At 36.4% G+C, this 23,157-nt stretch overlaps 1 long non-coding RNA gene across 4 annotated transcripts in view; it reads right to left on the minus strand.

Annotated features, from left to right (window-relative positions):
- The window catches only part of LOC106015856 (uncharacterized), a 59,601-nt gene extending 46,211 nt beyond the window's left edge, over positions 1-13,390 (minus strand). For 2 of the 4 annotated variants that reach the window (XR_011808763.1, XR_011808764.1), the window contains exons 1-2: positions 13,167-13,303; positions 12,197-12,321 (exon numbers count right to left, since the gene is read on the minus strand). This is a non-coding gene — a long non-coding RNA (uncharacterized lncRNA). Of the gene's footprint in view, positions 1-12,196; positions 12,322-13,166 lie in introns of all 4 variants that reach the window. The other 2 variants (XR_011808765.1, XR_005265825.2) reach the window with 2 other exon arrangements.
- Positions 13,391-23,157: the final 9,767 nt, after the last annotated feature.

The following is a 23,157-nucleotide window of genomic DNA, read 5'->3' on the forward strand; positions in this document are numbered from 1 at the left end:
CATCCTGATCTTCCGGAATCTGGCACAGATTGACTAGAAATAAGGTAAAAACACAGTTCTGATTCTGCCACGTAGAGATGACTGAGTGACTTTCACATGATTGAGAGCAATGAATCCAATATCTTTTGAGGTTCACCACATTCCAATGCCTCAGAATTTATTATATTTGTCATGTATGGACAAAACTAAAGCTTATCTAGAAACAACATCTAGTAATTATTACATCTATGGTTATGATGTTACAACCTATACTGTCATTATTGGGGAGAAAAATTCATGTGGTAAATCTGTACTTGTCATTCTTTTGCTTACACACTGACATATTGCAACTCCATGCAACTTTCATCTGTTTACACTTTGTCACTGCTTAAGATGTCTTGAATCTTGAGATTTTATTTCTAGCAGTCATATAGTTAAAAAAAAATCTGCATGCACTTCAACTCTTATCATTGCTTTCTCTAGAGGGTGATGAGTCAAATGTCTAACTGAGCAGCCAGCAATTGTTTTGAATGACAGAAATGAAAGGGTAGCCAGCACTGAGTACCATTTCTTTCAGAGATGTAGCAATAATATTTAATCAAACATTACCGCACCATTTTCTGATGAGCAAATAGGTCTCCAACAAGCCTCTAAATCAATAAAGCTTATCTGTATTAATAGCGAGTAGCATGTCAATAGACCATCACATTTTCTTAACTATTAGGACTGGCAGTTCTACAGATATTATCTGAAAATTGAGAAGACTTTCAGTTTTTGTTTGTTTTTAATTTAATTCAATTTTAAATATAGAAATGTAGTCCAATTTAATCTATTGATCCTTTGATGACATTTCTCTCAGTATCACATTTACTGATTTTAAAAAACAACTAAAAGTGTTCAGAGTATAGTAATTACTACTAGGATATTTGCTACTGCTCTTTCAGCTTATTTAGTTAAAGGGCCATTAATTCTAGCTAAAATAGTTATATTACCTGAAGCACTATACTCCATCTTTGACCTAATATCTACCGTATTAAAGTCTGTACAACCATCTTAAGTAATTTAAAGTTTATGAACATTGGGCAGAACTTTTATTCCAGCTATTCTGAGACCCCTGACATCTGTACTTAAAGATTATTAAATCATCTGTGCATATTGTCTAATCTATTTCACTGTTCAAGAATTCCAGCATCTTCCTCCAATTGCTTGCCTTTACTTTCTTCCAAGTCCTAACTCTTTCTAAACAAGTGTTTCTTTATAAGCTTGACTTTCCTCTTTCATCTGCTCACCAAAATAATTGCTTGATTAGGGGATATGACCTGGTTCATTTTTGCCATGTAAGAGATGAACAGAATTCAAGCTTTGCAGGAACCATATCCTGGTTGTGAAGCTCTTTGAGCAGGAAATTAAAGGTGATTTTTACATAGTATACCATGCAGGTTTTGTTATCTGTCAGTCAAACAGGCCACAAACAGGGTCATCGAATAGGTACTGAAGTACAGTTCCACTTGCTTTAACCACTAATAATTTTCCAATAATCTCTCAAAGTATTTCTTTTATTTATCCTGGCTTTGGTATCCAGAGTCCAAGCAGAATAATTACAAAAATACTGCCAACATATTATGAAGGGCGAAGCTCCAGTTTCTTTATCTACTATTTATCATTCATCATACCAGATGCATTTTTATTTGTCTCCATAGCAGGCACCACTACAAACTTAGATTCAGTATCAAACCACTGCTGCAGTCAAAGGAACATCATAGACAATCAGACACGAGCTTTGCTGCGAGAAGTTACAGACTCAAGTGAAATTTTACTAGATAGAGAAGGTATTAGTTATAGGAACATATACCAGTGTAAGTATTCCCTGTACAGATTACAACATGCCTACAGAAAGACCGTACTGCATGAAATTAAGTAGTTAGAAAACATTAATATATTACAAACCCAGACTATACTAGGTATGAGCAGTATACAGAGCAAAGAGAATTATTTGCCCAATGAGTTTAAAATGTAAATTTTCATCACAACTACCTTTCCTTCCTTATAATTTTCGTTTAAGTCATTTCCTTAAAATCAGCAAAACAGTAATTTATAAATTGAGAAGAATAGAAAAATATTTCAAAAACACCTAGCATTTCCTCCGTCAGACATCCAACTAAACTGGTGCAAGTTGTATATTGTGATATATGGCATAATAATTCGTGTCAAGAAAATGGTTGATATTAATAAAGAAGGGGGAGATGTGGGAGTGTGGCCATGGGGGTGGGCAAGCCCCGTGGCTGATGATAACATAAGACTCTTAACAATGAGGCCATCAGGAATATAAAAGAGTTTAGAGGGAACAAAGAAGGGTGATTCAGGAGACTCCATGAAGTCTAGGGTTGCTTGTTCTCCAGCCATTAAGGTATGGAAGTTGCTGGGTTTTTGCTGGTGCTGTTATATGCGAAGTTGTTTGACCAATGAAAAGTTGTTTTTGAAAAGGACTGCTGTGGGGTGAAGGGTTTAAGAGGGGAGCCTGTCCTCAAAACAAAAGAAAACAAAACAAAACGCAACACAATGAAGTTATGTCATCAATAAAGAAATAGAAAGAAGGAATGAATAGGGACAGGCTAGCAGAACAGGGACCAGGACGCGAACAGGCACATTGATCGCCTCATGAAGATCGGTTCAACCAAACTCAGCAAACTGCTCAGAGAAGCTCGTACTGAAAGTCGCTGGAAATGGGCGCACCGGAGCTAGAGAGAAGCTCAAGCTGAGAAGCAGAGCCGTGCACACAGCTGCCCCTCGCTGGTAAGCAGTTGCGCATTATGGGAAATCATGCGTCCTCAGAAACAAAGAGTGTCCTGGTAACCTTATTGCTTATTCTCCTTCTTAACAATCAGACAGTTTATGATCCTGAAATATGGGACCAAATTGATGTCAAGGTGTGGGACTCTGCTACTAGAAACGACAAGGTTGCAGTGGGATTGCTCGGCACCTGGCAAGCAGTCTCTGATGCCTTAAAGAGCCGTGTGGGACCAGTCAGACGTGTGCCAGACACGGTTTGCCAGACAGTGAGGGAGCTGCGGGCTCCTTTACTGATCCGACTGCTACAGCCATCGCAGGCCTTTGCTGTTCTGCCCCCTGGTGACCTGGACATGCCTTTTGACCCAGGCCCTACTGGCTTTGAAAAGGAGACGGAAATATTTTCCTTTGATCCGGGAGGAACGGGATACATAAGGCCCGAAGGCCGAGTTGCTTGACAACTTAAAGCGAGACATATTGTTCCCACGACTAGCCCTGGAATTCTCCGGTGTTTGTAATCAAGAAAAGGAATGGAAAATGGAGACTGTTATAAGTCATGGAAGATATGGGAGCACTTCAACCAGGCCAACTATGCTCCCCTAGTCATGGACATTGATAGTAATACACGTAAAGGACTGTTTGTTGCCTTTTCTGATTGTACATATGTATAGGCATACTCGGGTTTAGTATGTACAAGCAATGTTATGTCTATTTAGAAAGTTCGATGTTTGTGTGTGTGTGTTGGTAGAGCATAGTCTCCCCGCGCACCCAGCGCTGTTTACTTGTCTTTAATAAATATCACTAAATTCAGATTGAGTTGAGACTTCATTTATAGCATATATGGAGCATATACATGTAGTTGAAAGTGTTCAGCAATAAACATATTAGATCACAATATTTTTGAGGGTGGGAAGGTGAAATGGAGTTAACGTACATTTTCATCTGTGTTTGAGAACCAGATTATCATGATTAGGCATAGCCATGTGCACCTGAGACATAGAAATGGTCCTAAATGTGCCCAACACATATGTTTGCAAATTAGAGAAAGTATCCAACTATAGACAGCTTTAAAGAAGCACTTAGACAAACAGTCCTTACATTTTTTCCCCTCTTAAGAGCCTTCTTCAGCAGTTTCACAAAGCCTATTTTATAGTTTCTCTTCCCTGCCCTGCCTAGAGGTAACCCCTCCCCATCTGCAATATAAAAACAGTAATCATCATTTTGAAGAGATGAGAAATACTTTTCTAAAACTCCTATTCCAGAAACTATTTTTTTTCCCTTTCACACTCTGCTAACCTCATCCAGAGACAAATGGAAATAACTCAACCTACAATATTCTTACCCAACAGGGTTTAAAAGCTGCAAATACCATACAAAATATTGAAAGGAAAAAGTAGACAAGAGCTAAACAAACAACTCCAGTGTTGGGCCATCTTTCTATTATGCAAAATATATAATTGAGAGCACAGCCTGGCTGTTAAGATAAGCTCTTTTTCAAAGCTACACTCTGATTATCCAATTGGACCTTTTCAGATTATGTCAAAGTTGCATACTGATTTCCAAAAATGAATAGCTGCATCATAGTCCTTGTATTAAACACACAGAAATCCTTCTTTGCCAACTACATTGGATAAGGGAAAAAATGCTTTTGTCTAGAGGATAAAAATAACTAGAAAATGAATGGAAAGTTTTGTGGGAATGAAAGGCAAAAGACAGAAGAAGAAAGTGACAGTTTGAAAATTGCCTCCTTCTAGAAAATCTGCTCTTGGACTCAGGTGACAACATTTCTCCTACAGCCATGAACTGGATACTGTTCAAGAGTAGAAGTAGCTGAAAAAAATAAATCTGGAAGTGGCCAGAGATTTACTGGGCTATTGATGTGGCAGGAAGGATAGTCCAGTTGTAGTTCATTCTTACAGAAAAAAACCCTACTCTTTCATCAATTTATAATTTCAATAAGAAATATCATTCCTGATAGACAGACACAGCATACTAATTACCATATAATTTCACCGTTTGACTTTAAATGACATATACATCTATTTAATTTGCCTTTAATCAGAACTTCCCTAGGAGATGTATTTGCATACTAAAGGTATAATTCTCAAACAGTTAGAGGCCTGCAATCTTACATGTCACTGAGCTGTGTCTCAATCCCTCATTAGCTAGATGTCATCTTTTTTCGGGTATACAAACTGTCTTTAGAAGGTTATTACAAGACTTACAGTATAGCAAATATATTGGCAGAGTATGGAGATAAAATTTTATACTGCAATTTCTTTAAAAGGTATTTTTCTAGCAATTATTTCTTCCAGTATATAAATTTAAGGCATAATACTGCCTAGAAACGTGTTTCAGATTTGAAGCAAGCCAGTACTGGATCTGAAATGTGCAATTAAAACTTTTTGTTCTGCTTAATTCCCATTTTTCCAACAGCAAATACCACTGCACAATTGCAAAGCTGCTTCATTTTCCTATTTGGTTATCTTCTAATGCAATAAAGCTTCTGGCAATTCACATCAGATTAAAACATATCACTCCTTAAGTGCTGTGTATTTCAAATGAAGATTGTGCCATGATACTCAAAATACACCATTCAGTGCTGTTTAACACTTGGTCTTCTTAAACAATACTTACACACCTAAAAGAGCACATTCAGATGATTATGTGATTTTTTCCTGTGTCACAACAATGAACAAGGCTTGATACTGATATTCACAGACTTTATCATATAATTGTTATATCATTGCTCTGCTTTCTAAAATAAACTTCTGAGGATCGTTATATCACAATAAAGACCAGCAACTTCTGCATGTATGAAAAAACAACAACTTTAAAACTGTGAAACTATTATACATTCCTAAGCTTCCTTGTGATGAGGTTTCTTATAAATTCAAATGAAATACTTTAATATGGAAACACAGATTAATATTTTATTGCATATATATGCAGTTTGTGATTAACTAATAAATAACATAGAATGGCTTACAGCGTTTTGCACTGGAAATTAAAAAATATTGTAATAAATATTGTTTGTGGAAAGTGCTCAGTAAAAGAAAAATAATATAATAAATACTCATAAATACAATCTCTTCAAAAGTTCTCAGATTCAAAACAGTACCAGATAATTAAAGGCTGCTAGTTTTTGTTTCCACTCACAAGCAAGCCCACGCACAAAAAGGGTTCATAATAGATGGCACCAAGAGCTGATAAGCTCCCTGCTGTAGAATGCACAGCATTTAAGAGCAGCTAAATGGGCTGCCATTTAGGCTGAGCTTTATAAGTCTTAAAGATCAGGGTCAATTTAATGTGCTTTTGGAGGCTTACCTCAAAGCTCAACTTAGGACCTAATAAGCGACTTTGGATCAAGACCCTGCTTTTTTTTTTTGGCTAAGTCAGACCTGAGATGATCACAGACCAAATGTGGAGGGGAGCTCCCATTCCCAGGAGCAGTTGAGCTGACGGTCAGAAGCTATTCCTACACTTCTTTTGCCACATATATTTTGGAGCTGAAAAATGTTTCAGAGAAACATTTTTGGATTTCTGTCTGCCTCCATCCATGAAAATTCTCTCTGTAAGTCTCTTTATTCTTCCCATACCACCCTGCAGTCATGGGCCTGCAGGCTTTACTTTTGAGCTGGGCGATCACAAATAGAGAAAAACCAAGAGCAAAACACTGCTTCTTCCAGAAACACTCATCTAGTCTGGCTCAATCTTGCTTCACAGAGACCTGGCCCTGTAGAAGGCGGAAGATACAGGAGGTCTTTTCGTTTATTCCTTCAAGAGGAGAAAAGTCTATTGGAGTCTCCCTCTTTCTGTTTAGGGCAAGGATAGATGAGCATCAGAGCGACTTCCTGAAGGACTCCCTGAAGCCTCACAAGAAGGAGGTCTATCAGGTTACTTGCTGCCACTGCCTCAAATACTGTTCTCCAACACACACTTCTCACATGAATAACAAAAATAGGGAAGTATTAGGGAGATGCTAGTGTATTTTCATTTTAATCTCAGTATTTCAGGAAAATCTCTATATTTTAGTTTTGTAGCAAGGTAATTCAGCCAAATATATTTTACTGTTTCTAAGAGGATCCTTATTTTATAAGGACATGACTTTCATGAAAAAAAAAAAAAATCAAAATGTTTTATCTTGGACAGCTCTCACTCTTCTAAATTCATCCCCTTTCCTCTGTTTCTCTAATATGTTTCTCTCATTCTCTAGTAACATACATCATAAACCTAGGTAATATTAAAAAGAATAACACTTCCAAAATGTGACTGACACAAAGAAAAAAAAAAAAAACAGAACAAAAAAACAACCAACACCACAGTTGGGAAAAGCCTTGCTTTTATAGCCAGAAATTCAACTTTGATGGAGAGTGGAAGTAAAATGCTTTAATAGAAGAACCACTTACAAAACCAGCAATGTTTAAGAATTCTGTGACATAGCACATAAATCTTTACAATTCACTTTTTTCTTATATATTAAAGAAGGAAAACCCCATTACAATCAAAAATCTTGTCTGATGTGCAAGAGCACAGAATAAGAACTAGAGTTTTTAACATCACAGCTCTTTGTAGCAGACACTTCAAAGTTTTAATCTAAATTCTGATTCAGAATTGCATAAATTACAGTTATGGAAATGTCTGTTTCAATCTGTCTGAAAATGCACACATACTTCCTGAAAAAGATTTAACCCTTTGAGTTTTTAGCTTAATGTTACTTTTACCTTTGCAGTCTGACATTTGAAGACCACAGTTTTTAATTTCATAATGAAAGCTTTCTAATTAATAGAAAAAGACTCTCTCATAAAGGGGGAAAAGCAACCCAAGCACCCAACTTGATTGTCTGAGCATCTGGATGCATGAAAGAAAATTTAGCTACCTAGCATCCTTCATGGGTTTTAAAGAACTGTTACTGCCATACATGTCTGTTGACCTGGCATATTCAATGAAATTAAAAAGGCTACTCTGATGCCATGAGGCTGGCATCAGAGTAATTTGCTGCTGTTTTGTGACACTTTTCAGTTTTCAGTGCTTTTAGTAGCAGAGAGAATTCTCACAGCACAGGCAGCATATCTGTACTCCTTAATGCCAACAAGGGAGACTCGTCAAGTATTTGGAAAAGTTATGGGTTACTAAGTAGACAGGAAAAACTTCTAACTCAGGAAATCTTCTAACATGAGAATAGATGGAAATACAAGAAAAGGGTATCAGAGGAATTATCATACATGCCTGCCCTTTCTTAACTCTGCAGTAGGCATCTGCTACAGGATGTTTTTGGAGACAAGAAGTACCATTACTCTAACTCACTGTGATAATTTTCAGGTTGTACTTGATATTCATATTCGGTTGGCTGTAAGGAACTCTTAGGAAGAAAAAAATTACTCAGATGTTCTATATACAGGTCAAACTTTTTTTTTTTCTTTAAATTGAATTTGTTATTGGAAAAAAAAAAAAGCACGGGAACAAGAAATGGGAGATAGAAAGGATTCTTATCCAAATTACTGCTTTGTATGGTTGAAAACAATGTTCTGATTAAAATTACTGGTTATCTGTTTTGAGTTACCTTTAGGTAACATCACAGATGAAGGAAGACAAAAATAGGTGTAATAATTACAAAAATGAACTATACTGTCATTATTAAAGGCTGTAATCTTCTGGTTTAAGCAATTGGAAAAAATTGTCAGGTTTAACAAGACATCTTTAGCTTACTGAAAATTTTTGAAGAACAACGAAGACTCTAGCTCTCCTGAAAAATCAAACTTTTCATATGTGTCTTCAATATAGATCAAAGCAGCAAAAAGATATTGGTACATACTAACATACCCTAATGATAGATGTGTTTTCTCCTGCAATGAATAAACTTAAGCGAAACAATATAATGACAGATTTGTATTCGGACTATATCAGGTTATACTAGATTGTCAGCTGAATCCATTTGGTCAAGAGCAGATGTTGTAGGCCAGATCAGGAATGCAACCAGTTTGAACTTTATGGGGCATGTTTTATTCAAATAAAAAACAATTTCGTGCATCACATGTTAAGTTACACTTTACATTGAGGATTAATGATATGACTGCAATAAACTTCTAAGAATTCAGCAATATATAAGTACGTTCATTTTCTCATGTTGTGATAATACCATGTAGCATTAACAATCCTGTTGATTTTTCCTCAAAAGTTTTACAATATGCAACTGCTCTAAAACAATCATGTTTTTGTCATTAGCGGGCTATATAAAGAATTTCAAGCTTCCATTAAAATAAGTTTCTGCCACTCATAACTAAAAAAAATAAACAAGAAAAGATAAAAAGCACACACTTTTCTAATAAAGAAAGCAATGTCTTTACTTATCCAATTGCTGAGTTATAATGGAATTCAGTTTTTAAAGTCTGTTGAAGGAAACCAGGAGTCAAGCTCCTGTACGTTTTACTGAATCTTTTAAACTTTTGTTTTTCATGTTAAATTTGATTCTAAAAGAAACATTACTTCTGGAACAGATCAAGATTATCCAGCAAAAATAAATGATTCTTTTTTGAGTAACCATTGACAATTTTTTAAATTAACATGAAGTACAGAAAAATTAAGAGCAATCAAAAGAATAAATACTGGTGTAGCCAAAAAACCCTCCTAATAACCTTTGAAAGGAAGGCAGAGCTTTTAAATAGTCCAAACCATAACCAAACAAAACACATCAGGTTTGAGTCTCTAAATGCAAACTTAGATTTTGGATTACTGTAAAATGATTTTCAATATGTCTTTAATTACTCAAGCATATTGTAAAGTCTTGTATTCAATAGTTTAGTGTAGATTGTTTCATGAGAAAAAATAAGAATATATGCAAATAGAGAAGAAAAAGAGCTAAACAAAGAGAAGACTGAGTGTAGCTTCAGTTTGGCTTAGGCTTGAATTCAGAGATGACCATGTAAGTATAATTTCACCACTGCTATTCTTTTACCTGCCAGGAAAATGGGAGTATGAGCAAATATGACACCTTTTTCCTGAAGGAAGAAGTGACACCACCCCTCCTCCCCTATAGCCAGCCCTTTTCAACTCCATAGCCACTTTTCTGACTTTCTAAAATTACCAGCCCTCCCTCTCTTTCTCACGGTCTTCAAGTCATTTAGGGCAGATACAGAAGAAAAAACTGTCTAACAGAATAAGAACATCTTTCTAAAAGAAGGTTTATAAGAAATGTCACAAAATAAGTCAATATATTTTCTAATACTGAAACTTCCATTTCTGTATGCTGAAAAAACTTTTTACAGAAGGCTCATTTACAGTAGCAGAATATCAGAGAAATGTTAAGTAATGGATGGTGCCAGAGTAAAACTAAGAGTTTTACTGTTGCTTATTCATATTCTTCCTACTCTCTTGTGCTCAGCAGCATGCTCATGGCGTATGCCTCACTGTTCCTGCCCATTTGGCTGATTTTTCTTCCAGCAGTGCCACTGATAGAAGACGTACATTTGAATTCCTAAGCTTTCTCACTGTTGCAGGAATACAGCAGCTGGTTTAGAGATGAAAATAAATACAGACAAAAATCTTCCAGGAAGAATGAATTTTCTCTCAGCACAGCTGAAGCTGCTAAGCCTGGGTTTTGTTTCAGACTTTAGTTATACTTAGAAGCCTGAAAAATACTATCATATAAAATAAAGCTATCCTGTTTGTGAAGTGTTCTTTTGAACTAGGTGAAATCATAATCATCAAGTGAAGCATAGTAATGATGGGAAACCAGAGTAAAAAAACCACACATGGATGACCTTAAAATACAGTTTCCAATCAGATCAAGAACTGCACTACTGTGAAACTTCATGGTAAGTGGTGAAGTTCATTGTAATAGTTCATTTACATTAGGGTCTTAAAACCATAAGCATAAAGAAGCAGCATTAATCGCTACAGAGAAAAATGGTGTGTTTTATAACACTACAAAAAAAGCAACGTCCATTTCAAACTTGCATATGAAGAATAAATGTTTTTTTTTTTTTAATTACAAACTCACTAAACACCTACTAAGGAGTAGACCTACAGTCTCTTATGACAGCTGATCATCAGCAAGTTTCTCACAGTATCAGTTAATAACATTCTAGTAGCTTAAAGTAAAGCATTATCTACTTAAGTACACACATGGCCCAAAACTGGAGAGAAGAAAGTGTAATACAGAGGTGCTGCTCATTTTTAAAGATTATTTTTTATTCCACTGCATAGAAGTTCCAACTAATTCCTGTACACACATTTGAAATAGTTTCGAATAAAGTAGTTTTCAAAAATTAAAGTTATTTGGAAATCAAACATCTGTATACGTGAACACTCAGACACAGAGGACAATGACAGATTTGCATTTGTCTCATAAATGTATTTCAGCTGAAGTCTGACGTAGCTGGCTTGCAATGAAAAGTACTATGCTTTGCAAAAAACTCGCAATTGGCTCTAATCGAACCTCATAGTCTTGACAGAACTGGCAGAGGTCTTTCCATCTGTTTACAGTCTTTTACCCATCATAGATGAGGTTAAGAAGAAATCCACAGTGCAAGAAGTTATAAAGTAGCTTCTCATATCTACATAATACATCACTTATGCATAATATTTTAATGGAAAAAGCTTCCTCTTCAACGAATATGACCATCTGGTATATTACGTAGCAACATTCAATTTATTCATTTATTACAGAAAACAAAACAAAACAAAGACATTTATTTTCTTCTGAATGCCTTTGAGCAAAACTAAAATAAGAGGGTTTGGGTTATGTGTTCATCTCCAGGAGCACACAAACCGCCAACCGCTTTTGCACTCTCCCCATAAGCACTTTAGCTGCGTATGAGAAAGCCACAGACTTCCCATTTACCCTGCCCTGTTTCCACAGATGGTTTTGGGCTTTCAGTTTAGGTAAAAATGGATCTAACAACCACAGGATCAACCTAGACCACTTTTGTCTCCAGGTTCTCTGTAAAACAGCGTGGCATGAGTACTTCCTCACAGCTCCTAAGGGCCCCAGATGGGGCTCATCCCAGACTGGCACAGTGATGACACAGGTTTAACTCTAAGGGAATCTTAACAGCTGGGATCCTTCCCCAGCCTGCAGCATTTTCTGTATGTGCCTGATTCAAATCAGTCAATAACAAAACTTGTGTTGACTTTAAATGGATTCTCAAGCTGTAGAAAAGATTTTATAATATTAACTTAAAAATATTATCAGGTTTCTTTATAAACCTAAACTATCCCTCTAACTTTGATCAAGCCTCTGCTCTAGCACTTTATTTCTGTTCCAGGTTGAGTTACTACATAACATCAAAGAACTGTTAGAAATTGATCCCCAACAGTTTCACAAAAACTCCTTTTCTATTACTTAACTTTACAATATCCAAGAACAACTCCTTCTAGTGCCAGGGCATAAAGGATAACAAAAAACTTGGAATCAATATTAATTTCATACCTGTCCAGAGGAAACACTGAAAACAGTCCAATGACTCTTCCTTTTGTAGATCAGGCTGAGTGCAATTAGCAAGACCGAAGCAATTAGTTGATTAGGACTTCACAGCTAACATTTCCCATATTCTGCTGGAAAACAAAAGCAGGCATCAGAAAACTCAAAAGAAGAATTAAATCTACCCTCAATAAAACTTAGAATTATGAACATTATAGCTCTTCTTTATAATAAAAATTCAACGCACATTGTTTGACAGGACATATTGGATAGTAAGTTAATAGATTTCCTAACTTAAAATAAAAAAGTGTCAAGGGAAAATTGAAAATGAATTCATTTTTAAGAGATATTGTTACCAAGAATCACACTTCAGCCCTGGTATCTTACAGACAAATTCTGTGAAACCAAATTGGTTGAAATACAACATCCAAAGCATGATTTGGAGCAAATTATCACCTTAAAAGCTGAAAGGGACACATTTATTGCCTTCCCCCTGTTCTCTAAGTTCGACTACTGAAGTAAGCTATTTGATAAGGTAACAAAAGATTGCTTAGAATTACCACACGATTGCTTTAAAGAGTTGTGCACATTGATAGACATTTATTACATGCAGTTTTACTATTTTGAAGATACACCAGCACAGTAAATCAGAGAGGGTTACAACACTGAAGAGCTGCTGCTAAAGCCTGACCAAATGCTAGACTGTGCTTTCTACAGCCAGGACGTGAAACACTTCAAATTTTAAGCTGTACCCAGCTTGATTGATAACTTGTTTAATGTGCAGGAGAGTCATTAAGTGCCTGATTATAAGACAAAATATTTAAGTATAATCATGAGTTTTCAAATTACATCTTCCTTCCAGTTCTGGTCGCTAGTACTTTAGGAGCTATACTACATGTTTTCTTGAGAGATTCATTTCTCACTCCTTGCTGTTTCATTATTTAAAAAACAAACAAACAAACAAACAAAAAAAACCCACAAAGAAATCAGAGGAGAGAAACACCAGCCTGCATGACCGTAAAGACTGTGAAACACCACTTGAGCTGATACCACAGTATTTCAACTCTCATGCTCTGGAAGTGAGAACTTTGTAAAGAAAACGACTTTCACCTGTAGGTAACCCCCTTAGCAGCACCAAGCTCTGAAATAAGCAAGCACAACCCCACTGCTGCTTTAATAGTTGTAAAGAAACTGATGGTGGCCCTGCTGGAGGGTGGTGAAGTGTTAATTGGCAAATTAAGGCTGTTCTGCACTGAAGCATTGAGGATAAATTACAGCACTGAATATGCATTTTCAGGGCTTATAAGGAAATTGAGTGGAAGATGTATAAAGACAGCTAGACATGCTGCTAGGGAGATGGGAGTGACCCAATTTATTTTCTGATGTCTACAGCAGTCTTCCCGCACTGAGAAAGTGATTTGTACTTTTAGGGATATTGTTTACTTAAAGAATAAACTTTATCCGTGAAAGGATATCTAACACCTCAGCTAGATTTCCCCTATGAAACTGCTCAGTTCAAAAGGCCAGGCTGAGTAGAACAACCAGGATTGGCTATTGAATGCTGCTTAAATTTAAGGCCATTTACATTCCCAACTCTGTGTAGAATACAAATTATTAGAATTAGACTAACAATGAAGACTGTTGTCTGCGATGAAAATAAAGACTGGCTGCTCTGTTGATTGACTATGCTGCTATAACAAGCACATAGTATTTGCTATTATCCTAGTTGGTCTGAGAAATACTTTATTTAGATTTTATTCTGGTATCTGCTGTGATTCAACTGTCCTTGTTCCTGATCAGTAACCTACAATTTCCAACCAAAGAAGTCAAACTATGTCACCCATGACATAGAAAAAGTAGTTAAAAATCCTAATTCCATTTTTAGTTAGGCAAGCTTTAGCCTGGCCTCCACTGCTGTGGAGGGGTCAGTGAAGGTGAGTAGGACAGAAAACCCTGACACTCCCTACCCCATACACACCACTTTTCTCTCCAGTCCAAACCACAGAACGTAACCATACATCTTCAGATGTTCTCCCTTTGCCACATTTACTTTTTGAAGTTGACATGACTGGAAGGAGTATTTTTTTTTTTTAATCTAGTAATACGGCCTATCATGTCTGTGTGCTGGTATTGCTGCATATGGTGCAAGTCATGTTAGAACCGTGTGTAAAATTTCCACTTAATGCTACGTTTTTTTCTATTTAGTCAGATTTGATTATAACCTATACTACCAAGAAGACCAGAGGCAGCACAGTGACAGGCAGGACTCCAGACAGACTGTGGCATTCTGAGTCTTTAGTTTTTAAATTACTGAGAGTATACATAGAACTAGCAGGTGTCTTGTTTGAAATTTGCAAAAATGCTCAAGCATTTTTGACTCTTAGTAGTCCACTTCTCTTCTGAGGTCAATGCAATGTAAGGTCCCTTTTGAGAATGAAGCAACACTTCAGTGAGTAAGTGCTTTCTAAATGTTATCCCATTTTGCAGCCAGTGGGGAAAAAAAGAACACTTGACAGAACACAGCAGCTCTCATTACCATAAGCAAAAACTGTCCCTGAACCACTTTTACCACAACAGGTCTGGAACGAGAACAAAGACCACAGATTGTGTACTATTTCTACTGTGAGTTGTGAATGCCTCTCTGAAATGCTTAGCAGCAATTTTACTTGGCATCTTGTTCCAAACACCTTTCTTGGAATTTTCATTCCCCCGAATAAAGGAAGGTTTTTCATTAGAAACGGTTTTCAGGAAGGGTAACTTCTCACATCAAGATTCTTCCAACCCTCCCTCACTGGTGTCTTGAAATGAAATAAAGTTTTGGAAAGTAAGTGCTGGAATAACTTTTCTGGAGGAAAATTCTTGAAATCTAGAATCATTACCAACTTATCAGTACTGTGGGTAGGTGCTCATTAGTACAACACAGTTATATAAAATAAACTGTACCCAGTAAAAATTTCCTTGACAAGCTCTTTCTGTATAAAATTTGTCTAAAAGTATTACAATTGTTCTGTGTTTTCAAACTCTATTCTAATTCATGTACTAATTGCTTCGTATTATATAACTGTTCTATATATGTATAGAATATATTTGTTTTTGGATTCTAAGTAGCTCTCAAGAAACAGGAATAGTTCTCCATGTCCTTATCTTAGTAATTTTTAAGTAAAATTGCCTAACAGGCATTTCATATCCTTACATAAAAACATTGGTTTCTATGACATGTTATTTCTGGTATGGAATCATTTATTTATTTATTTTGCTATGTTGGTATTTATTTTGCATGTTGGTAATTTTTTTTTAATTAGTTCTCTTGGAATAAAAAAAAAAAGGTTTTGGAAGCATAGAAGAAGGTGAAATAATGCTCACAACTACATAAAGCAATCTAACTTCCAGAAATGCCTTCTACATTGAGCACTTCTGCTACCTGCAGAACACTTCTCCATGACTTCCATTCTATTTTCTCAAGTTAGCCTATCCCTCCATGTGGCAATAAGACAAATGCTGTTGCATTCATTCATGTTAAACTCTGCAGTTTATTACAGACGTATTTTACTGTCAATATTTCAGAAAAATTGGAGATTCTGAGCAAAGAGGTCAAATGAATAACTTGCGACTGTGCACTTAGTCACATGGTCTGAACTTTTGGGTAGACCTGTGCGGTGTCAAGAGTTGGACTTGATCCTTAAGGGTCCCTTCCAACTCAAGATATTCTATGATTCTATGATTCTATAAGGAATAGATATGCTGCTGCAGCCCTTAAAGATGGGAATAGATCAGTTAGAAACTAGAAATGAAAACAGATTTGCACCACTCTACAATTTGGAAATGGTAGCTGTTTTGCTAATTCATACTGAACAGGAAAAAAGTAATTGAACACAGATTAAAAACTGTTAATTTGATGGCGTGTACCTTTTGAAAGTCAACACCTGGAAATTTGAGACCCATAAAATTCAAGACAGACATATTCACAGTATAAGCAAACACAATTCTCCTGCCCCTGCCAAAAAAGCAACAACAAAGAAACCCAAAGCTCTTTAAATAATAGCAATTATTCAAGAGAAGATAATATGAATTATTCATGAAAGAAGTGCATTTTTCCCCCATGAATGAAATGTTCTGTCCTGTGATTCTGTGATACTTAACTCTCAGGTATTAAGTAACATTCCTCGTAAAACCTTTTGCATATCTTTTCCATTTAAATTGCATTCAGATTTAGTTGGATGGATTTGTGTATAATTTTAATTTTCTGGCTTTAGATTATATGTCTTCAGAAAATGACGCGTATTCAGTGCAAATCTAAAATGGTAGTTGAGTAGAATTGTGTGAAAAAGACAGTCTGCTAGCTGTAGTTCCAGTATTTGGTATTATCAGAAGGAAGTCCTATTTCCCATTGTTTGATCTTGTAAAAGTAATAAATAGTTTTACACACTTTTCTATCCTGATTTAAATCAGAGTTGTGACTCCACAAACATACAGATGTCTTCTAGACATCAAATACAATACAAAGCACAACACTGCTTCACAGGATTGTTTTCCAGCTATTTCAAAAAGACTGAGTATATCTGTAAGATTTAAGTAAGTTGAAGTCTGACATTTGAAAATGTTGACAAGTGTTCTTTTCTTCCTTTTTTTTTTCTTCTTTTTTTTTTTTTTTTTTTCTGATGACAATTGTCATGTATTACACAGAAATTCTATAAAGGTCACTGCAACATGTAAATCCTTCCCATTTAAAAATCTTCACCCCAACTAGAAGACTCAGGAACATTTGACAGTTCCACTTTAAAGGGTGTAAGGTTTTCGCACTTCATATATTTTAAAGGAAAACGTCAGGTAAGTGTCCATTCATCAGTTGAATTATCTGAACATTAGAGGTCTCCAAATGCATGGGTGATGGAAAGTACCCATTTAACTTGTATTCACTTTGTACATCTGAAAATGTTCAGATGTACAAAGTGAATACAAGTTAAATGGGGCACATATAACATATGACTGAGCCAAGGAGTACTCAATAACACTCGGTGCATAGGCATAAAGAGTTAATATCACTATATAGTTACTCTGTAACTCATAGCAGATGCAAAATGTTCTAAAAGTATTAAATATTTTCGTTACATTACTTGAGAAAGAACTTCCAGAAACTTTAAAATACCTAAAATTTGCTGAATAAATGAATGTCAGAACAATTAGACATTACTGCTTTTTGTGAAAAGTGATACCTCTCATCCTAGCTTAATACTTATTCTAAAAAAATATATTTTGTTTCCCTTTTCTGTTTAAACAACAACAACAAAATATTTAAAAATGGATGCAGAACTATATCCCTCAACAAGCTTTTGTTTGAAAAAGAAGTCTTGTTCAAGTGGTCGTGTTAAGCACAGCTGGCAGAAATTCACAGGTGTAGCTTTATTGGGAGAGAAAGGGAAACAGAAAAAGAAGTAAAGCCGTGCTAAGAGCTTCAGCTCTGCAATTTCACAAAGCCCAAAGAGCTACCACAGCAGGAATAACTGGTTTGACAGAGCCTACTATATTCTGTCCCCAGGTGCTAAAAACTGTTGCAAGAAAAAGGTAGAGGGATAGGTTGAGGAGGAACACAAAACCATGACCTGCAGCTGGAGGGAGGCTACAAAGGGGCTGCCAAACAAAGTGCCAGCCTATATATTTAGAATATTAAGTCTTCATTCTTTCCAAGTGATGTTATTAATTTGAGTATTTATTTTGTATTAAAAGTATATATATATTATAATATATATATATTATATAATATACATATAATGTTATTATATAATATATAATTTTACATATTTTATAAAAAATAAGAAAAATATTTTTTAATACAAAGAAAAAATAATATAATATATATATCTTTACTTCAAGGTGAGCTGCCAGAAGGATATTTTAGAATCTAAAGAAAATGACCAGCCAGACCTCACATTTAGTATCTCCAGCAGTGAACTCCCTGGTGATTTCCTGACGTACACGATTTTCCACAGTTCCTTCCCATGATTTGCCCTAAAGTTCAAACAGGGTTAAAAAGCAAAGCACACCGTTACCTTTTCTTCCCTTCATTTTTGCATAAACATTTACATGAAACATTATGTACATTTTCATTTCAAGCACCTAAGCTTCATTATCTACTATGTTTCAAAAACTTACCCTCCCCATACATCCATGCCATTCATTTATGTTTTATGCAGCTGTATCTATACATACATAAACGCATGCAAGCGTGGTCAAATGGCAGTAATAATTTTATGACCTTCATATTGAGGAAAAACTCCTAAAAACTCATATGACTTCATAGAGTCTATACTGGTTTTTGGGGGTAAAAACTATAAATGCATATATAAATCCGATATCTCTACTTAATCTAGACCTTTCCATTTTAAACAGCTAAGTAATCTCCAATTGCAGAACAGAAGACCTGATTGTGCCACACTTTTGTTACCCACTTGCTTATGCAGAAACAACAAAAAGTCTGTGGGCTACTGACATTTCCCACCCAATCTCTATTCACTGCCCTGAAGACCTGGGGTAGTAGCTGTGCAAGCAAGAGCTTCAAAATAACTCAAAAAAATTTCCAGCTAAATAGTAATGGTAAACATTAGATTCCAATAAAGGACAAGCTAGGACTATGCAATTATATATTCTCAGACAAATAAAAACTTTCAGATTTCTATAGCTTTTTTGACTGTTGAAAAATAGAGGGTTAAAAATATGTTTTGAATAGTCTTTCAGTAGCTTATCATAGGTGATTTGCATTTGTCGGCATAGTTAGTCATGTGAAAAATAAGGCTGACTGTTAGAAAAAGCATTGAATGGTTATTTTGCATCCTGATAGTGAGTAATAAACTCCCCAAACAGAAATGTTTTTGATTTGAAATGTCTGAGAGTATATTAAGTAGAAGGCTGTTGTAACTGTGTCAGTTGGTAAGACTCAATTAAAAAAATAAATGTAAAGCAGTGCTGTTAAAGATCTGTGCTGTTCTTGTTTCTAATGAAAAAAAAAATCATCAGACCACAACATCACTTTCTAGGCTGCCCACATAGCTACAGGTAGCTAATAAGTGTGTCAGAAAGTGAAACAAATGGGCAGTTGATAGAGGCTCATTCGGATGCATACCGCACAGCAGGAAATTCCAGTACAGTCTGTTTCACCCAGTGTCCTACTTCAGCTCCATTATAAGTGACACGGCCGCATTAAGGAAGGCACTTCCAGCTCTTAGGGCCACATTATAAGCTAGTAATCAATTACTTGCCGAACACACGCAAACAAAAAGGCTTTCACTACACTAGTACAGTATTCATCAAAGCCTCAATGTTAAGGCAGCTGGAAAAGTTAGGAAACAAAACACTTTCACTTTATCCCAAGTTTTTCACAAAACAATCTTTTGTAGCTTTATTCTGATTGAAGAGTACCAAACTCCATAAATCATTTGCAATTGCCTTTTGAAATGAACTTGCTTACATTTAACTAAAATATATGTAATTAAGTTTCATTATTACTAGTGTTATAAATGAAGTCTCAACTCAATCTGAATTTTGTAATATTTATACTTATAAAAGGTATAAAAGGTATAAAAGCTATAAAAGGTATAAAAGGCGGTGGGTGTGTGGGGAGTCTATGCTCCACCAACACGCACACACAAACACCAAACATTCTAAATATACAGAACATTGCTTTACATACTAAACCCGAGTATGCCTATACATCAGGAAAGGTAACAAACAATCCTTTAAGTTCCATGACTTAACAGTCTCCATTTTCCATTCCTTTTGAGCCATATGTCTCGCTTTAAGTTGTCAAGCAACTTGGTCTTCGGGCCTTATGTATCCCGTGCTTCCCGCATCAAAGAAAATCATATCCACCTCCTTTTCAAGGCCAATAGGGCCTGGGTCGAAAGGCACGTCCAGGTCACCAGGGGGTGGAACAGCAAAGGCCTGCGATGGCTGTAGCAGCAGAGGGGCCCATGGCGATGGCATAGCAGTCGGATCAGTAAAGGAGCCCGCAGCTCCCTCACTGTCTGGCAAGCCACACGTTTGTGATTGTGGCCCCACACGGCTCTTTCAGGCCTCAGAGACTGCTCGCCAGGAGCCGAGCAATCCCACTGCAACCTTGTCGTTTTCAGTTGCAGAGTCCCACACCTTGACCTTAATTTGGTCCCATGTTTCAGGATCATAAACTGTCTGATTGTTAAGAAAGGGAATAAGCTGTAAGGTTACCAGGACAGTCTTTGTTCCTAAGGACGTATGATTCCCCATAATGCGCAGCTGCTTACCAGCGAGGGGCAGTTGTGTGCATGACTCGGCTTCTCTCAGCTTGAGCTTCTCTCCAGCTCCAGTGTGCCCATTTCCAGCGACTTTCAGTACAAGCTTCTCTCTGAGCAGTTTGCTGAGTTTGGTTGAACCAATCTTCATGAGGCGATCAATGTGCCTGTTCCTGTCCTGGTCCCTGTTCTGCTAGCCTGTTCCTTTTCATTCCTTCTTTCTGCTTCTTTATTGATGACATAACTTCATCACATCGTGTTGCCTTCTTTTTTTTTTTTTTTTTTTATCTTGAGGACAGGATCCCCTCTTATACCCTTCTCTCCACAGCAGTTCTTTTCAAAACAACTTTTCACTGGTCAAACAACTTTGAATATAATAACAACAGCAAACACCCAGTGACTCCCATGCCTTAATGGCTGGAGAACAAGCAACCCTGAGACTGCATGGAGTCTCCTGAGTCACCCTTCTTTGTTCCCTCTAAACTCTTTTATATTCCTGATGGCCTCATCGTTAAGTGTCTAATATTATCATCAGCCACGGGGCTTGCCCACCCCCATGGCCACACTCTCAAATCTCCCCCTTCTTTATTAATATCAACCATTTTCTCGACATGAATTACCACTCCATATAAAACACTAGCAAAAGATAACTCCCCTACAAAAAGATAACTTTCCCAGTTCTGTGTATAATTTCAAGTGTAAGTATATTTATATTATAAAAAAATACGACACAACAACAAAACCACAGCCAAAAAACAAACAAACAAACAAAAAAACCCACACTCTGCTTATTTCTTCTTTAAAATAGGATTATACATCACTTTTTTTTTTTTCTTTTATGTCACTTATTTATGTATTTACTACAACTAATGGAATGTCAGCACTTCTAGTTTGTAATCACTATAGCATTAAATACTTCAAATAGTTTAAAACACTTCTGAAGTTTAATACTCTCTAGGACAATATATTTCCTGCAAGACGTCTTTTGCAGAGACATCCTAGAAAGTTACATTCATCTCCTATCCACCCAAAAACCTAACAGAACAAAGTGATAGATCTGGGATTAGCAAGTAAAAACTATTTCATTAACCCAGCATGCTCGAAACACAGTTTCTTCCAAGAAAATTTATTCAATATATATGTGTGAATATATAGCTATAAAAAGTAATATACTTTAATATGTTTATGAGTATACATGTATATGAATAAATATAGTATGCACATTGCATGTATGAATCTGGATATGAATATGCACATAAGAGCAGTAATATCAGCAAGACTGCCAAGAGGAGCAAAAGAGCCTGTACCATGGCAAGCCAGAATGCTGACAAAGGGTTACCACTAAGAACGTAATGAGATGAGATTACACCTGGTGCAAGACTCAGCATGTGATCAACACATGCATGAATAGGAAGCTTAGTAATAACTCAAACATTTCCATTAGAATTCAGCACCAGCATTTAAATGATCTTCTTTTCTGAGGTTTCCTTGAAAATTGTGGAAAGGATACATATTCCCTGCCCTTTCACGGTACAGTGGTAACCACACACAGTCTCCTTCCTCTGTCCTCAAGCAGTGCAGGCAGAATGCCTCTAATCTCAGCCCAGGAAAAGGTGAAATTAAATTAACTTTCTGATAATCAGTAGAAAACCAAATGCATATGCTGGATCCATTTGCAAAAATGAAAATAAATGGTTAAGATCTTCCTAACAATATGTAAACAGGTGTGCTCTCTCTTTCTCTTCCTTTCACTCATTTCTACCTACTGTATATCCTTTCAACAAGGACCAAACCTAAGTTTATTTCTAGTGCTATACTTGTTTATGTCAATCCATTTCTTTGCCTGTCACAGGAATGTCAATGATTGTCAGTGCATAATTGAGGGCCACGTCTTCCTGAAGGAAAGGAAAGGAAAGGAAAGGAAAGGAAAGGAAAGGAAAGGAAAGGAAAGGAAAGGAAAGGAAAGGAAAGGAAAGGAAAGGAAAGGAAAGGAAAGGAAAGGAAAGGAAAGGAAAGGAAAGGAAAGGAAAGGAAAGGAAAGGAAAGGAAAGGAAAGGAAAGGAAAAAGAAAAGAAAGAAGAAAAGAAAAGAAAAGAAAAGAAAAGAAAAGAAAAGAAAAGAAAAGAAAAGAAAAGAAAAGAAAAGAAAAGAAAAGAAAAGAAAAGAAAAGAAAAGAAAAGAAAAAAGAAAAGAAAAGAAAAAAGAAAACCTACAAACTTCTGTTCCTGTTCTGAGATTCACTCAGTGTCTTTAAAACAGTAATAGTAAAAAACAAGATTTTCTATAAACTAAAGAAGCCCTCTGCGTCCTGGGCTGTGTCATCAAGAGCCACGCATTCAGCAGACAGGAGAGGATTGCCCCTTTCTATTTGGCTCTCAGTAGACCACATATGAGGAATAATGTCCAGTTTTGCCTTCCCCATCCCCCGGTACAGAAAACATCAGTAAAGTAGAGCAGGGGTGGGGGGAAAGGGAAGGTACAGGGTGAGAAGACCGTGCCAGACAGAACAGTGCATAGCATGAGGATCAGAGGCAATGGACATGAGCTGAAGCACAAGAAGTTGACACCAAACACGAGGAGCAGCATTTTTCCACATGAGGTAGGCGATGGAAGAGGCTGCCCAGAGAGGTTGAGCAGACTTCACCTTTGGAGATTTTCCAGCCCCATTAGGATAAAGGCGAGAGCAACCCAGTCTGATCTCACAGCTGC

The sequence above is a fragment of the Anas platyrhynchos genome, chromosome 4, assembly GCF_047663525.1.
Source record: "Anas platyrhynchos isolate ZD024472 breed Pekin duck chromosome 4, IASCAAS_PekinDuck_T2T, whole genome shotgun sequence".
Taxonomy (NCBI): domain Eukaryota; kingdom Metazoa; phylum Chordata; class Aves; order Anseriformes; family Anatidae; genus Anas; species Anas platyrhynchos.